Source organism: Medicago sativa, chromosome 8 (genome assembly GCF_051527215.1).
Source record: "Medicago sativa cultivar Bolivia chromosome 8, Bolivia_mono, whole genome shotgun sequence".
Taxonomy (NCBI): Eukaryota; Viridiplantae; Streptophyta; class Magnoliopsida; order Fabales; family Fabaceae; genus Medicago; species Medicago sativa.
In genome coordinates this window covers 29,307,271-29,323,087 of record NC_140756.1, presented here as the reverse complement: position 1 = coordinate 29,323,087, position 15,817 = coordinate 29,307,271, and positions in this window count along the sequence as shown.

Sequence of the window (15,817 nt, the reverse complement as noted above, 5' to 3'; positions counted from 1 at the left end):
CTTTAGTAGCACTAATCTTCAGGAGCACTATTCTTTCTTCAGAAGCGGATTTTTCTCTTTAGTAGCACGTTGCCTTCAGGAGCGTCCAAGCTTCAAATTTTGTTGTTTCCTTTGCTCTTTATTTGCTCATTCAGAACCAATAAATGATGTAACTTTTTAATTATGGTCCTGTACACTTGAACAAATATTAGCTAGTCCAATTTACAATTTTTAATACCTTGTTATCATCAAAACTCTTTAAGGTTCATTGTTAAACACATTTTGTTCCAACAATCTCCCCCTTTTTGATGATGACAAACAATAGTATTTAAAATTGATCAATTGTTGTTAATCTAATTAACAAGTTGACTTTAGGGTTCTGAGGTTTGTAAGCTCAGAATCTGAGGTTTGTAAGCTCAAACTCCCCCTGAGTCTGATAGTCTTTAAGGTGAGGCTTGTAAGCTCCCCCTAAGTTCTATCCAGGTTAATTAAATTCATTTTAGCGCGTAAAAAAATATCAGAGCAAAATTGAAAGAATTAACTTGTAGATAAGAAGAATGGTTCAATTAATTTTATTTGAAATTTGATACTCCTTCTTTCGTTCATAGCTTATACCCTTAAGGTAAAAAAAATGATAGAAGTTTTTCAAAATAATTTTCAAATATCATTAATGGGGCTCGGAGCCTTTAAATACTATCACATATACTCCCCCTTTTGTCATTATCAAAAAAACAAATAAACATAAAAGACAAAAAGATTTGAGAAAAACTCAAACATGAAGAGAGTATAACAAAAATCAGAACCTATAATCTTATCAACAATATAATCAGAGCATGAATAACTAAGTAACTCAAAGCAATGTATATGTATATGAACAAGAATATCCAGGCATATATGAATCAAAACCAGCTAAGCATTCAGAACCATTAAGCATTCAGAAGCAGTAAGAAATAAAACAAGAAGGTTTCAGAAGCAAGAACTAAAGAGCTAAAACAAACAACAAACAAAAGATAACACTAAGGTGTGCAACTAAGGGTTGGTTTGTTGTTGTTTCTTCATCTTCTCCATTTCTTCCGTTTGCTTCTGCAGCAGTTCTTCAAGATATTGTTGCCTCTGGAGAAGAGCCTGTTCCCTTGCTCTAGCTTCTTGCTGCTGTTGTGCCATCTGTTGCCTCAGAAGCTTAAACATCCTTGCGTCTCTGGTCAAGTAGTCCATTTCTGAGAAGAATGGCTTGTTTGCCAGAAGCAGTCTAGGACTTCTAACTCTTAGTCTTTGCTTCAGATTCTCCATTAACCTTCTGACAGAAGCTCCCTTGATTTTGATGCATTTTGATTCATTGGTGAGATCAATTGTCCTTCTTTGATCCACCAGATCATGCATTTCAGAGAGGATCTTGAGTAGCTCAACGTCAATATATTCAGATTCCAGGATGTCTGGGGGTGGTTGTTCAAGAGTTTCAAGGTCAGAATCACTAAGTACAAGATCTTGAACAGGGTTAGATATTGGAATGGTGATGTGTTGAGATGGAGTTGAGGATGATGGCTGGTCAGAAGCAATGTGTGCGGTTGAGGTTGAGGCTTGGACATTGACTTGAGGATTGTCAATATCCATGGGAGTTGGTTTTGGTGAATGCTCTGGTTGTTGGTTAAGTTGGGAGTCAGTTTCAGTTTTGGTTGGTGGTTGATGTGGTGAAGTTGATGTTTGAGTGTTGAGTTGGGGGTCAGTGTTAGCTACTGGTGATTATGGGGGTGATGTGGGTTTGAGTGGTTCAGGTGGTTGTTGATGGGGGCTTCCTGAAACAACTTTTTCAGAAGCAGCTGCTTCAGGAGTTGTCTCAGAGGCTTTTTCTGAGGTAGGCTTGTCTTCGGGTAACTCACCTGAGTAGTGGAGAGCAAGATTTTCTAAAACAGAAGTGTCTTCTTCTTGCTCAGGTGCAGGTGGTTGTAATGAAGAGGGTGAAATGGGGGTAGAGGTAACTGGAATCTGATTTACCTTGACTGAAGAGCCAGCTACTGAAGTGGTAGCATCTGATGCTTTTAGAACAGCTTCTGAAGTTCCAACTTTCTTCAAAGCTTGAACAACCACTTCCTTGACTTCTATAGATTTTTCCTTGAAGAACTCATCATAATGTTCAAGGCCTGAGGCTTTAAGCCTTTCATCCCTATCCCTTCTCTTCTTAGCTTCCCTTTCCTGTTGTTCAGCTAGCATCTGAGCAGCTTCTTCATCAGCCTTCTTCTTCATGTCAGAAGTAACTTCCATCATTGGAGTGAAGATTGGCCCATATGCTTTCTTCTCGTGCTCTTTTGCTTTTATCTCATAAAGAGCTGTACTCAGATGCTCCTTGGTTATGATAGGTTCTGATCTGCCTTTACTTCTTTTTATGGGAATAGAAGCAGCACCAACTTTCTGCCTCTTTCCTTTATCCTTTGCAGCATCAGATTCTGAAGCATCAGCTTCTGGAGTTCTAAGATTCTCATTCTGATCCATCTGTCCTTGCTCTATGTTATCAACACCAGCTTCTTCCACTATCATAAATTCTCCTTCCTCATCTCTTTCAAATTCCTTCAAAGCTTTTGCTTCTAGCCTATTTGCTAGAAAATTATCAGAACGTTCCTTAGCCATCCTCTTCATGGCTGGAGTCACTTCAACCATAGAACTTTTCTTATCAAGTGGAGCCTTCTTCCTTTTCAGCTTGGGCTCAGCCTCTTCTTTCTCTAGCTCATCCAGAGCTTCTTCCATCCTTTCTTTATGGAAAACAGTTTCAGTTTTCCCTCTCTTTCTTTTAGCAACCTTCTATTGCTTGCCCTTATCAGTAGCAGTTACTGATGCAGTAGTTCCCTTGACTTTCTTTCCCTTAACAGAAGCAGCTTTCTCCTGTGAGTTTGCATCTTCCTCCAAGACATACTCAGCTACTAATTTAGCTAAGTATTCAGGATTACTTTCCTCAAAGATGGAAGGAAAGTCCCTGATAATCTCAGTTTCTTCTGTGGTCATCTCCAACCACTTCTCATCTTTAGGGGCAGTCTTGAAAACATGCATAGAATGCAATGTCTTGCTACTGATAGTCTTCTCAGCAGTAGAGACTTCGAAGCATCTATCAGAAACATCCCTTGTCTTTTTCAAGAAATCCAGCACTCTCCCTTGATGAAAGATCTCAGACAGCAATCTTCCATAGGGCACTTGTTTCCTTCCTTTGACAGTGCTTTCATTAATAGCCCAGCAGAGATAGTCCATGACATATCTTGGGAAATTAATCTTTTCAAGCATGGCCATGAAGTAGATTGCCAGCTTCTGCTGATGATTGGGTTGATCAGACCCTCCTGCTCTTTGAAAGAAGCAATCAGTGCAGAATTTCACCAACATCCTGTTGTGAATCTCCATTTCTGCAGGCTTGCCCTCTGAGTCTCCACCCAGAAGCAGGTTGTAGTAGCTTTTCAGCAGGACATCTTCCTTCTTTACGATTTCTTGGAATCTTCCCTCTGCATCCAATCTACAAGCTTTAGCTATAACATCCTCAGTGATGGTTATAGGAATGCCCATCACTTCAGGCCTTATCTCTAAGCTATCAAAAGAAGTAGGATTCATTTCCACCGTCGTCTTCCCTTTCTTTGACCCAACTTGTTTTCCTACGACCTTCGCAGGCTTTCCATTAAAGACCTCAGCCCTTAGCCAGAAGTCTTTGACCAAGTTCACATAAGTTGGCCCATTCAGCATCTTGAAGTACTCAGATAGCTTCTGAGTATTTACATGTTCACTTTGTACTTCTTAAGTGAAGTGAAATCCACTAGTGATTCTATTTGGACGATTAAGGATTTCCATGGAATATCCATAGTCTTCTCTTTGTAAACGGACCCAGATTCTGATGCGCCTTGCATGTTTGATGTAGATTCTGAAACTTTTGAACTTGATGATGCCATTTGATGATGATTGAAGAAGATTTGAAGAAGATGATGATTTTAGGGTTCTAGGGTTGAGAGAATGCGCTTACTTCGCAATAACAGGTTTGAGAGCAAATGTGTTTGTTGTGAGTGAGTAGTGTGTGAATTGACAAAGTGTTAAGAGTAAAACGATTGCAATTCAAAAGAGACAAACAAACATAACATTAATGACTAATTGGGGGCGCGTGAAAGTATTTTCAAAGCTAGTGAATCATCATTGCCCTTTTAAGTTATACACCAATACAGATAGGCCACGTCAGAAACTCTCAGAGTAACTACCAAGTTAGTGGGCCAGAAGTTACCATAAAAAGTAACTCCCACCGTTTCCACTAACTCTACTATTCAGAAGCATAAAATCCAGCTTCTGGACTTCAGATGCTGACGTCATCATCAGAAGCAAGTTTTCCTCAGAACCTCAATAAAGAGCTTCTGATGGACTACTGCTTCTGAAATGACTTCAGAACCTAAAATCCTATTCAGGAGCAAGCAAACGTTAATCAGACACGTAGTGCATGTTCAAATTTTTCTTTATAAAATCAAATCTTTCAACAGTTAAAGGCTTAGTAAATATATCAGCCCATTGATTCTCAGTATCAATGAATTGTATATCTAAAATTCCTTTTTGAACATAATCTCTGATAAAATGGTGTTTGATTTCAATGTGCTTAGCTCTTGAATGCAAAATTGGAGTTTTAGACAAACAAATAGCAGCAGTATTATCACAATAAATGGGAATACTGTTAGCAATTATCTGATAGTCTTCCAACTGATGTTTCATCCAAAGTAGTTGTGTACAACAACTTGCAGCTGAAATGTATTTTGCTTCTGCTGTAGACATAGCAATAGTTGTTTGTCTTTTGCTAGCCCATGATATAAGATTATCACCCAGAAATTGACAATTGCCACTGGTTGACTTTCTTTCAATCCTATCACCAGCATAATCAGCATCACAGAATCCAATTAGCTTATAATCTAAGGATTTCCTATAGAGGAGTCCAAGATTAGTTGTTCCCTTCAAATACCTGAAGATTCTCTTGACAGCAGTCATATGAGATTCTCTAGGATCTGATTGGAATCTTGCACACAAGCATACACTGAATAAAATATATGGCCTAGATGCAGTGAGGTATAACAGAGAACCAATCATACCTCTGTACAGCTTCTGATCTACTTTAGCTCCTTCATCTTCTTTGCTTAAGGTGCACGTAGGGTGCATTGGAGTGTTCATCACTTTACAATCTTCAAGCTTGAACTTCTTCAGAAGCTCCTTTGTATACTTTGATTGATGAACATAGACTCCATCTTTGCATTGGTTGATTTGAATGCCAAGGAAGAACTTCAGCTCTCCCATCATGCTCATTTCAAATTCATCCTGCATCAACTTAGAAAATTCCTTGCAAAGAGATGCATTAGTAGAACCAAATATTATATCATCAACATATATTTGCACAACAAGAATATCTTTCCCAAGGGTCCTTCTGAAGAGTGTTGTATCAACCTGTCCTCTTTTAAAATCATTTTTGATTAAGAAATTACTTAGTCTATCATACCAAGCTCTGGGAGCTTGTTTCAAGCCATATAGTGATTTCTTCTGTTTAAAAACATGGTCAGGATATTTAATATCCTCAAATCCAGGAGGTTGCTTAACATACACTTCTTCTTCAATGACACCATTAAGAAAAGCACTCTTGACATCCATCTGATATAATATTATGCCATGATTAACTGCATACGACAGAAGTAACCTGATTGCTTCCAATCTTGCAACTGGAGCAAATGTTTCCGTGTAATCAATGCCTTCTTGTTGACTATACCCTTGTGCAACAAGTCTGGCTTTGTTTCTCGTTACTTCTCCTTGTTCATTCAACTTGTTTCTGAATACCCATTTTGTTCCAATAATGTTCTTGTGCTGAGATTTGGGTATCAGATCCCACACATCATTTCTTTGAAATTGATTCAACTTTTCTTGCATAGCTAAGATCCATCCATCATCTGAAAGTGATTCATCAACTGTTGTAGGTTCAATCATTGAGATCAGTCCAATCATTGATTCTTCTTGTCTGAAGTATGATCTTGTTCTTCTTGGACTATCTTTGTTTCCAATGATTAGCTCCTCAGGAGGTGAAGACTTGTGCTTGAATGTGTTTCTGGGAGGATCTGCTTGATGTGAGCCATCTTGGGCTTCATCAGAAGCAGCTTCATCTTGCGCTTCTGATGTGGGTTCAGCTTCTAGACTTTCTTCAGATTCAGCTATCTGATCAGGTTCTGGAGTTTCTTCAGGAACCTGTATCTCTGCAAAACTTTCACCTTGCTTTGAAGTTTTATCTTTAAGCTCTTTGTCATCAAATTTATCGTGCATAGATTCTTCAACACAGAGTGTCTCTGAATTATACACTCTGTATGCCTTTGACCTTTCAGAGTAGCCTAAGAAGATTCCTCTTTGGGCCTTGGCATCAAATTTCTTTAGGTAGAGCTTGTTATTCAGAATGTAACATGTACATCCAAATTGATGAAAGTAAGAGATATTGGGTTTTCTTCCTTTAAAGAGTTAATATGTTGTTTTCTCCAAAATAGGTCTAATATAGATCCTGTTTTGAACATAACATGTTGTATTCACTGCTTCTGCCCAAAAATGTTTTGGTAAATTGTTTTCATGAATCATGGTTCTGGCCATTTCTTATAAAGTTCTATTCTTTCTCTCTACAACCCCATTTTGTTGTGGAGTTCTAGGAGAAGAGAATTCATGGATAATTCCATGTTTTTCACAAAAAGCTTCAAATGGCTCATTTTCAAACTCTCCACCATGATCACTTCTGACTTTCAAAATATTTGATTCTTTTTCAGATTGAATTTGAATGCAGAAACTACTGAATACATCACACGCAACATCTTTACTCTTTATGAATTTCACCCAAGTCCATCTGATGTAATCATCAACAATGACTAATCCATATTTACTTCCAAATAAGGATGCAGTACTAACTGGTCCAAACAAATTAATATGGAGTAGTTCTAAGGGTCTGGAGGTTGAAACAATGTCTTTGGTTTTAAAAGATGATTTCACAATTGTCCCTCTCTGACATGCACCACAAAGTGCATCTGAATGATAGTCAATGTCTGGTAGGCCTTTGACAAGTTGTAACTTACTAAGCTTAGAGATTAATCTCCAGTTAGCATGTCCCAACCTTCTGTGCCACATCCACTTCTTATCATTCACTGATAGAAGGCAAAATACCTTCTGATCAATCAGTTCAGAAAAATTGATTTTGTAGACATTGTCAACTCTCTTTCCCTTGAGCACAATGGATTTGTCTTCCTTGTTGATTACTGTACAGTTGGTTTTCTCAAAAAGCACATCATAACCATTATCACAAAATTGACTAATGCTCAAAAGGTTATGTTTAAGACCATCTACCAACCATACATTATTAATTGAGGTAGAGGAATTACCAATAGTTCCTGTACCTATGATCTTGCCTGACTGGTTGCCTCCAAACTTCACATTTCCTCCCTCTTTCATTGTTAGGCTGAGGAACATGAACTTCTCTCCTGTCATGTGTCTTGAGCAACCGCTGTCTAGGTACCATGATCTTTGCTTTGGCACTGCTCTTAGACATACCTGCATCATTGACATTTTTAGATTTAGGTACCCATTGTCCTATGGGTCCTGGAAGGTTAGTACTTAAGGCTTTACTCTTCACTTCTTGTACCTTGTGTTGTGAGTTGGGTTGCTTCTGATTAACCATCACCTTAGGTTTTGGTACTTCAGAAGCAGTAACTGTCTTCTTCTGAAACTTAGACTTCAGAACCTCAGATTTTGGTTTCACCAGACTGTGAGGAATAGGTTCTGATCTTTTCAGGATCCTAACCTTTGAAGTCTTGGAATCAGATTTGACCATAGCCTTTGACTTAGAGTTCTTTGGCTTTGAAGTAATCTTAGCCTTATAACTAGAAGCTTCAGGTTCTGATTGAACAACAGTTTCCAACTCAGCACCTTCTGGAACAAAGAAGGTTTTCAGACCTTCCTTGATGCATTCACAACAAGATTTTAGATTGGTTTTCTCAAGTTTCACTTCTGGAAAACCAATTCCTTTGCCATTGTTCTTGTAAATGCTATAAATCATAGAAGCCACTCTGCTTCTGTCAATGCCAGATATAATAAAATCTTCAAAAGCAATTTCATCGTTACTTAAAGGTTTTTCATTACACTTTTCTTGTAGCTTCTGACATAAGAACCTGAGCTGATCTTCATACGTTTTACACATGAAGTCAAAGCCCCTAAGTCCTTGTTCAGAAGCTTTCAGATCCAATAGAGTTGATTTTTGCTGTTGTACCAAATCAGCATATTTTTCTTTTAAATCCTTCAACTCATTGGTTCTTACTTCAAAATGTGTAAGAAGTTCTTTAAGTGACTTAACAAGTTCATCTCTGGGAATTTTGGAATATACCTCGTTTTCATCTTCTGAGTCTGAATCTGATCCAGCTTCTGAAGTTGTTGTTGCTACCAACCCAACAGCTACCTTTGCATCTTCATCAGCTTCCTCTTTATCAGATCCAGATTCACTTTCCAAATCATCCCAGGTTGCCATTAAACTCTGCTTAATCTGCTTCTTGTATTTGCTTGGTTTGAAAGTTGATTTCTTTGACTTGTCCTTTGATTTCTCCTTCTGAAGATCAGGGCATTCAGCAATGAAATGTCCAGGCTTCTTACAGTTGAAGCATCCCTTCTGATCTTCTTTTCTTGAGCTTCTGGAGTTACCCCTTCTGGCTTGAAACTTTATGTTCTTCTTGGCCAGATACTGAAGTCTGCTTGAGAGCATAGCCATCTCAGCAGGATCTGGTTCAGAATCTGAACTTGATTGTTCTTCTTCTTCAGATTCAACCACTTTGAGAGCTTTTGATGACTTGCCTTTGGATGGAAGAGCTATTGATTTACTCTTCTTAGTAGACTCATGTTCATTAAGACTTAACTCATGAACTTTGAGAGAACTAACAAGATCTTCTACACTTAAAGTGTTTAAATCTTTAGCTTCCTCAATGGCAGTCACCTTTGGTCTCCATCTGGAAGGCAAGCTTCTGAGTATCTTGCTCACATGGTCAGAAGCAACATAACTCTTCTTCAGGATTTGTAGCCCAGAGACTAAGGTTTGAAACCTTGAGTACATCTCCTCAATAGTTTCATCATCCTTCATCTTGAATAACTCATACTGATGTACAAGCATGAGAGCTTTTGCTTCTTTGACCTTCTTGCTGCCTTCGTAATTTGAACAGAGAGAAGCAAACATAGCTTTAGCAGTGGATTTGTCACTCATCTTCATGTACTCTGCTTTAGGAATAGCAGTGACAAGAGCTCCTCTGATAATATGATGCTTCTTGTAGAGTTTCTTCAGCTCAGGAGTATGTTTCTTTCTATCCACAGCAGCTCCTTCTTCATCAAGAACCAAGTCGCCAACTCCTTCTTCTAGTATATCCCATAGTTCTTCGTCTAAGCTCATGATATAACTATAGAAGTTGGTTTTCCACCAAGAAAATTCTTCAGCATCTCCATTAAACTTTGGAACTTTTCCAACACTGGATCTTTTACTATCACTATAATCATGTGAGGCATTATTATAGCTAGTTTGACCAGGAGGAGGTGTAGGAATAGGACCAGACATGTTTTTCTCAGATCTTTGACTGTTGCACGGTTAAGTGTTACACAACAGACCAAGGCTCTAGATACCAATTGAAGGTGAGAAAAACACAAGAAGGGGGGTTGAATTGTGTTTTGGAAAATTCTTCGTTTCTCCTAAAAACTGAACACACTGGTCAGAAGCTAAGTGAGTCAGCTTCTGAAGTGATAATCAGAATCTAAATGCAGCGGAATAAAACAGAGAGAGAAGAAGAAAGACACAAAGCAATTATACTGGTTCCTTCCACAATCCGGAAGTAGTCCAGTCCCCCTTGCACTTCCAAGGAGATTTCACTAAGAGTAATATCTGATTGCAATTGCTCAAGCACACAAGCAAGAGACTTCCTTTGCTCAAGCACACAAGCAAGAGACTTCCTATGCTCAAGAACACAATCAAGAGACTTCCTGCTCAAGCACAACTGCAAGAGACTTCTAACTAAACAAAATTACATAGAAAATTGTTTAAGGTTGAACACTTGATATACAATCAGAGGTGCTCACAATACAAATCAGATACAGACTCAATGACTTAAGAATTTCTAAGATATGACTTTGAGACACAGAAATTCTAAGTGAATGCAGAACAATTTCAGCAGAGGTTTGGCACTTGTAAAAATGTTGAAAGTCTGTTGTTCAGCATTGCCAATTCTCTAAGTCTTCACTCCTTTATATAGAGGTGTGAAAGAGACGTTGTGAAATTGCCAGCACATCAAAGAGTCGTTGTTGAAGCTTGATCTTTCACCTTTGATCTTTTGCCTGATTTGGTTGTTGTCCTATAAAGAACCAATTTGAAATCCATTCCTTATCCAAAGGAACATCTATGCAGGTGAAGCCGTAATCTGGAGCTGTTTTCTTGTCTTGTAGCGTGGACACAAAACAGAGTAGTGGAGAAGGTGGTTGTACAGTTCGTACAAAGTACAATGTCAACGTTTTCATCCAAAATTGCAAGCACATGCCTTCAAACACCTTTGAAATGACCGTTGCAAAATTCCACTAATCTTTTGTTGTGTTTTCGAATCCAATAGACAACTTTTGCAGTGATGATTCTTCAATCCTTGAATCTTTGCAAATCCAGTTGATCTTCAGCTTCTGGTGAAATGGCTTCTGATGAGGCAGCTTCTGATAATGCAACTTCTGATGATGCAGCTTCTGATGATGCAGCTTCTGATGATGTGGCTTCTGGACCTCTTGTCTTTAGTAGCACTAATCTTCAGGAGCACTATTCTTTCTTCAGAAGCGGCTTTTTCTCTTTAGTAGCACGTTGCCTTCAGGAGCGTCCAAGCTTCAAATTTTGTTGTTTCCTTTGCTCTTTATTTGCTCATTCAGAACCAATAAATGATGTAACTTTTTAATTATGGTCCTGTACACTTGAACAAATATTAGCTAGTCCAATTTACAATTTTTAATACCTTGTTATCATCAAAACTCTTTAAGGTTCATTGTTAAACACATTTTGTTCCAACAATAATAATAATAATAATAATAATAATAATAATAATAATAATAATAATAATAATAATAATAATAATAATAATAATAATAATAATAATAATAATAATAATAATAATAATAATAATAGTCTAATTTGCCTATTTGAGGATATTTGTGTCTGATTTTTTTTTTTGTGGTGGCCGAAGTTTGAACCCCGGACATTACATATACATTATCTCTACCAATTGCGGTAAGTTTACGAGAACGTTTGAATGTATTTAATTAAACTAAACAATTGTGAGAAGTATTTTAATTTATAAACCTTTTAGAAAGAAAATCAAATACGCTCCATGTTGTTGTGGAAATCACCTCCTCCTATGTTGTTGTGGAACTTGTGACTGGAGATGAGGTGTTATGTGTGATTAATTTTTCTTATATTATTCTTCAAAGCTCCATCAGGATTAGTCATCAGATCGATGGTTCTGGCAACTTGACTCCGTTGGTGGTTATTCCGTTCGTAGTGTTTATCAGATGTTCACTAGCAATGACAGTCATACCTTGGATGTAGCTTCTAATTTAATTTAGTACAAACATGTTCCCGCAAAGGTGACTATTCTAGGTTGGAGACTTCTTCATAACAATATGTTGTCGACTAAGGGTAATTTGGTGGCGCGTGGAATTATTATTCATGATGTGCAATGGGTGTGGAAAAGTCGAAACGGCTCGACATTTATTCCTTTCTTGCACAATTTTCAATCATCTCTGACATTTATTCTGAGATTGGATAGGTGATTCCACGAATGATCCTTATAGTATTTCTGATCATTTTGTTCAGTTTACTCATTCGACATGTAGATTGATAGCGCGGTGTTCTTTTATGCAGCTCATTTGGCTTTTATGTGTTTGGGTATTGTGGAATGAATAATAGACTATTTAATCACAAGCAAAACGTGATTGATCAGTTGCTAGATAAAGTAAAAATTCATTTATTTTGGTGGATGAAGGTAGCTAATGGTAATTTTGTGTTACGCGTTCATAGATGGTTGTCGTGCCCACTTGCTTGTTTGGGTTTCGTCTAATTCAGTTTTTTTTTTCTATATGTGTAACGACCTTGTTGTGAATTTTAGTTGTATTCTTTGGCACATCTTGTGCTAGAGAAGCTTCTACTTTGTTGTTAATATATTTCATTCTTGCTTGTTCAAAAAAAAATCTTTTATTTTTAAAATACACTTTGTACCAAAAAAAATACACTGAGTAGAGTTAACTCATCCAAATTCAAATAAAAACCTTGTAAAAAAAATTGTGGAGAAACTTTTATATATTACTTAATCTCAGTGGTATATTTATAAAAAAAAAAAATCAAGAATTAAGAAACAACATTCTATTGGTTCTTCTCTAAAAAAAACATTCTATTGGTTCTTAGAAGGAAAAAAAACATTCTTTTAAATGGTATTGGTTCATCTCCAGTGTTTGAGGCTTAACCTATCACTAATGTGTGATGTCGGTGTCAGTTGAGGAGCATAGCAGCGCTCCACAAACACATGTAGAGGCAATATAGTTTGAGAATGCCTCTATACATACACAGGTTGGTTAATGTGATTAGAAATAGCATGTTTGACACAAGTTGCAGCACTAGCCCAGGTGAACCAGACAAATTATAGCTAACTGTTGCAATAATTTGTCCAACACTTGTTTTCCTATGCAGTCAGGGGCGGAACTAGAAATTAAACAATGGGGGACCAAGTTTAAAAAGTATAATCTAGTTAAATAAATAAAAAAAAGTTCAAATATGCAACATATATGAGAAATTTAAGCTACATTTGACGTTAATATTGGGAGAAGATAAAAAAAATTAGATTTTGTTCTGGACCGGCCAAAAGGATTGTCGGCCCATTTGCTTAGGCTCAATACCTTCCAAAGCCCAAACTCCACGTTTGGAATTATTGCTCACAACTTACCCTCTCTCCGCGAGGGGGGTGCACGAAGTAAATGAGACCGGTTCAAATGAACTCCAACGTCTCTCTTGCACTTTCTGCACGTTCCCGCAATAAAATCTCTGGCGGTTACACTTCCTACGATTTCGTAACCGCCAGAGCCAGGTGTGCCTCTTCAACGGCTCTGCAGGTCTCCACCTCTATAAATAGGGGACTCAATGCAGGCCCCAAGGTAGAATTCTTTTCTTCCTCTAAACCCTCACTCTCTGATCGCTACTGACTTGAGCGTCGAAGTGCCTCCAGGTACACACCCCCCATCCGCTCCAAGAAGCATTCTGACGTATTCCACCACCGTCACTACCACCGCATTCAAAGCACCGGCAGTCTCCTTCTGATCAGGTACGATCAGTGGCGCCGTCTGTGGGAAATTTATAAGCTTTCCTGTTTTTATCCCTAAAAATCAAAGCTTTTCACAAAAAAACTACAATGGCTGCCAACGGTGCCAAATCCCAGTTACGAAGTGAAGTGTGCATCCCTCAACGGGATGGCATGACATCCTCACCTTCACCTGTGGATACACCCAGGGAGGAGCCAACCCAGATAGTTCCTCTCCAGCAAAGACCTCTGCAGGGTCCCAGCCGACCTACAGAGACACCAGAGGATGCAACACCTACCTGCGCCCTTGTTTGTAACCTGATCCGCACGGTTCAACGACAGACGTCGTTAATCGAGGAACAGAACCGATGCTTGACGGAACTGGAACAAGCGTGCCACATCACCTCAACCAGGCGGACTCCTTCCCCAACACATAGCAGAAGGGGAGCGAGCCCTCATAGGCCCTGTTCCAGATCTCCCCGGCGCTCCGTAAGCAGCAGATCTCCAAGCAACACCAGGAGATCAACAAGGAGATCACCAAGACGATCTCCTTCCAGGAGATCATCATCAAGACGATCTCCCCCGAGGAGGTCTCCCCCGAGAAGATCCCCACCTAGGCGAGGCAGAAGCTCTTGGTCTCCCTCCAATTCTGAGGACACTCAGGATGCTCGCTACGACCGTAACGCTTACGGCCCGTTCACGCGACGTATCCGGGAAGCTCCTATCCCTCGTGGACTCGAAAAGCCTCCGCAGATGGATTCATACGACGGAATAACCGATCCAGATGAGCACATCGAGAACATCGAAGCGGTTCTCACATACAGATCTGTGCGAGGTGCCGTCAAATGCAAGCTCTTCGTCACCACTCTGAGACGAGGAGCGGTCACGTGGTTCAAGAACTTGAGGAGAAACTCCATCGACTCATGGAGTGACCTCCGCAACGAGTTCACAACCCATTTCACCGCGTCCAGGACGCAACCAAAAACGGTGGCTTCTCTCGAGGTCCAGGTCTGAGGCGCAAATGTGACAATGAAGATGTACCTCATTGCCAAAGGTCTGCGCGAAGAGACGGACGTGAAAAAAGTTGTCCTCCTGGATCGACCAAGGACTCTGAACGAGTTCCTAGCGATCGCCAAGATCTACATTGCCTACGAAGAGGCTTTGTACGCCAACAGCCTCAACAAAGTCACGAAGGAGGAGCCTGCTACTGAATCCTCCAAAAAGCCCTTCCAGGAGAAAAAGAAGAAAGGCAAAGCTGCTCATAAAGGCAAGATGCCCAACGACCACTTCACCGAGTACACTCCATTGGCCATGTCAAGGGAGAAAATCCTCGCCGAGATCGCCGTAGCCGATCTAGCAGAAGTTGGCATCAAGCCACCAAAGGCTCCCTCTCAGGAGAGGAAATGGATCGACAAGACAAAGTATTGTCGGTTCCACAAATGCCACGGACACACCACCGACGACTGCATCCATCTGAAGGACGCCATCGAACTCCTCATCCAAAGGGGTCGGCTCAAACAATACGTGAAAAATCCAGAACCAGAAAGAAAAGCTGTCGATCTCGTCGGTGAAGGTTCTTAGCACGGAAGAACCATCGCCATGTCCGTGGAACATCTCGGTGATTTCCCTGACAACATGGAAATACCCCCTATGCATGCACCTGGGAGCAGTTCCCTACCGCCAACATCATCACCGGAGGAACGCTGAACATCTCCATTGGCAGCATGAAGAGGAAATTTGAGGAGCTCATGAGCGTCAATACCATGGCCCCTTCCACTCGAGGAGGAAGGCCACCTTTGGCGTTCTACGACTCTGAACTGCCTGGTGGAGCTTCAAATTCTGCCATTCCTTTGCTCGTGCGAGCATCGATGGCCAATGCAGATGTCCAATGAGTCCTGATAGACACAGGGGCCTCTTGCGACATCATGTACACTAGCCTGTTCAAAACTCTCCAACTGACTGAGAAAAACCTTTCTCCCTACGTTGGGGATGAACTCTAATGCTTCAATGGCTCATCCACTCAACCATGGGGGTACGTAGAGCTACTGGTCACCTTCGGCGAAGAGGAGGCCAAGAAAACAATAAAGATCTCATTCCTGGTGATCGACTGCCAGTCTCTCTACAATTGCATTATAGGGAGAACTGGACTCGTCCAACTAGGGGCCGCATGTTCAACCGCAAATCTGAAGTTGAAATACCATGCTAAGGATGGCATCATCGCCTCATTCAGCGGAGACATCGAAGCTGCAAGAAGATGTTTCCTCCAAGCCAACAAAATCCAGAACTCGGTTTCCCAACCCAGCAAACCTACTGAGGATAAAGGGAAAGCTGATGCGAGTACTCTGGACGCCAACTTGGTCAAACTTGACCCAAGGTTCACCAAGGAGGACCTGAAGGAGCAAAAACGGGAGAAGAAGGATCCGCTCAACGCGAAACTTCTTCGACCTATTCCCGATGGTGAATTCGAGTTGGTCCCTTTCGAAAATGAC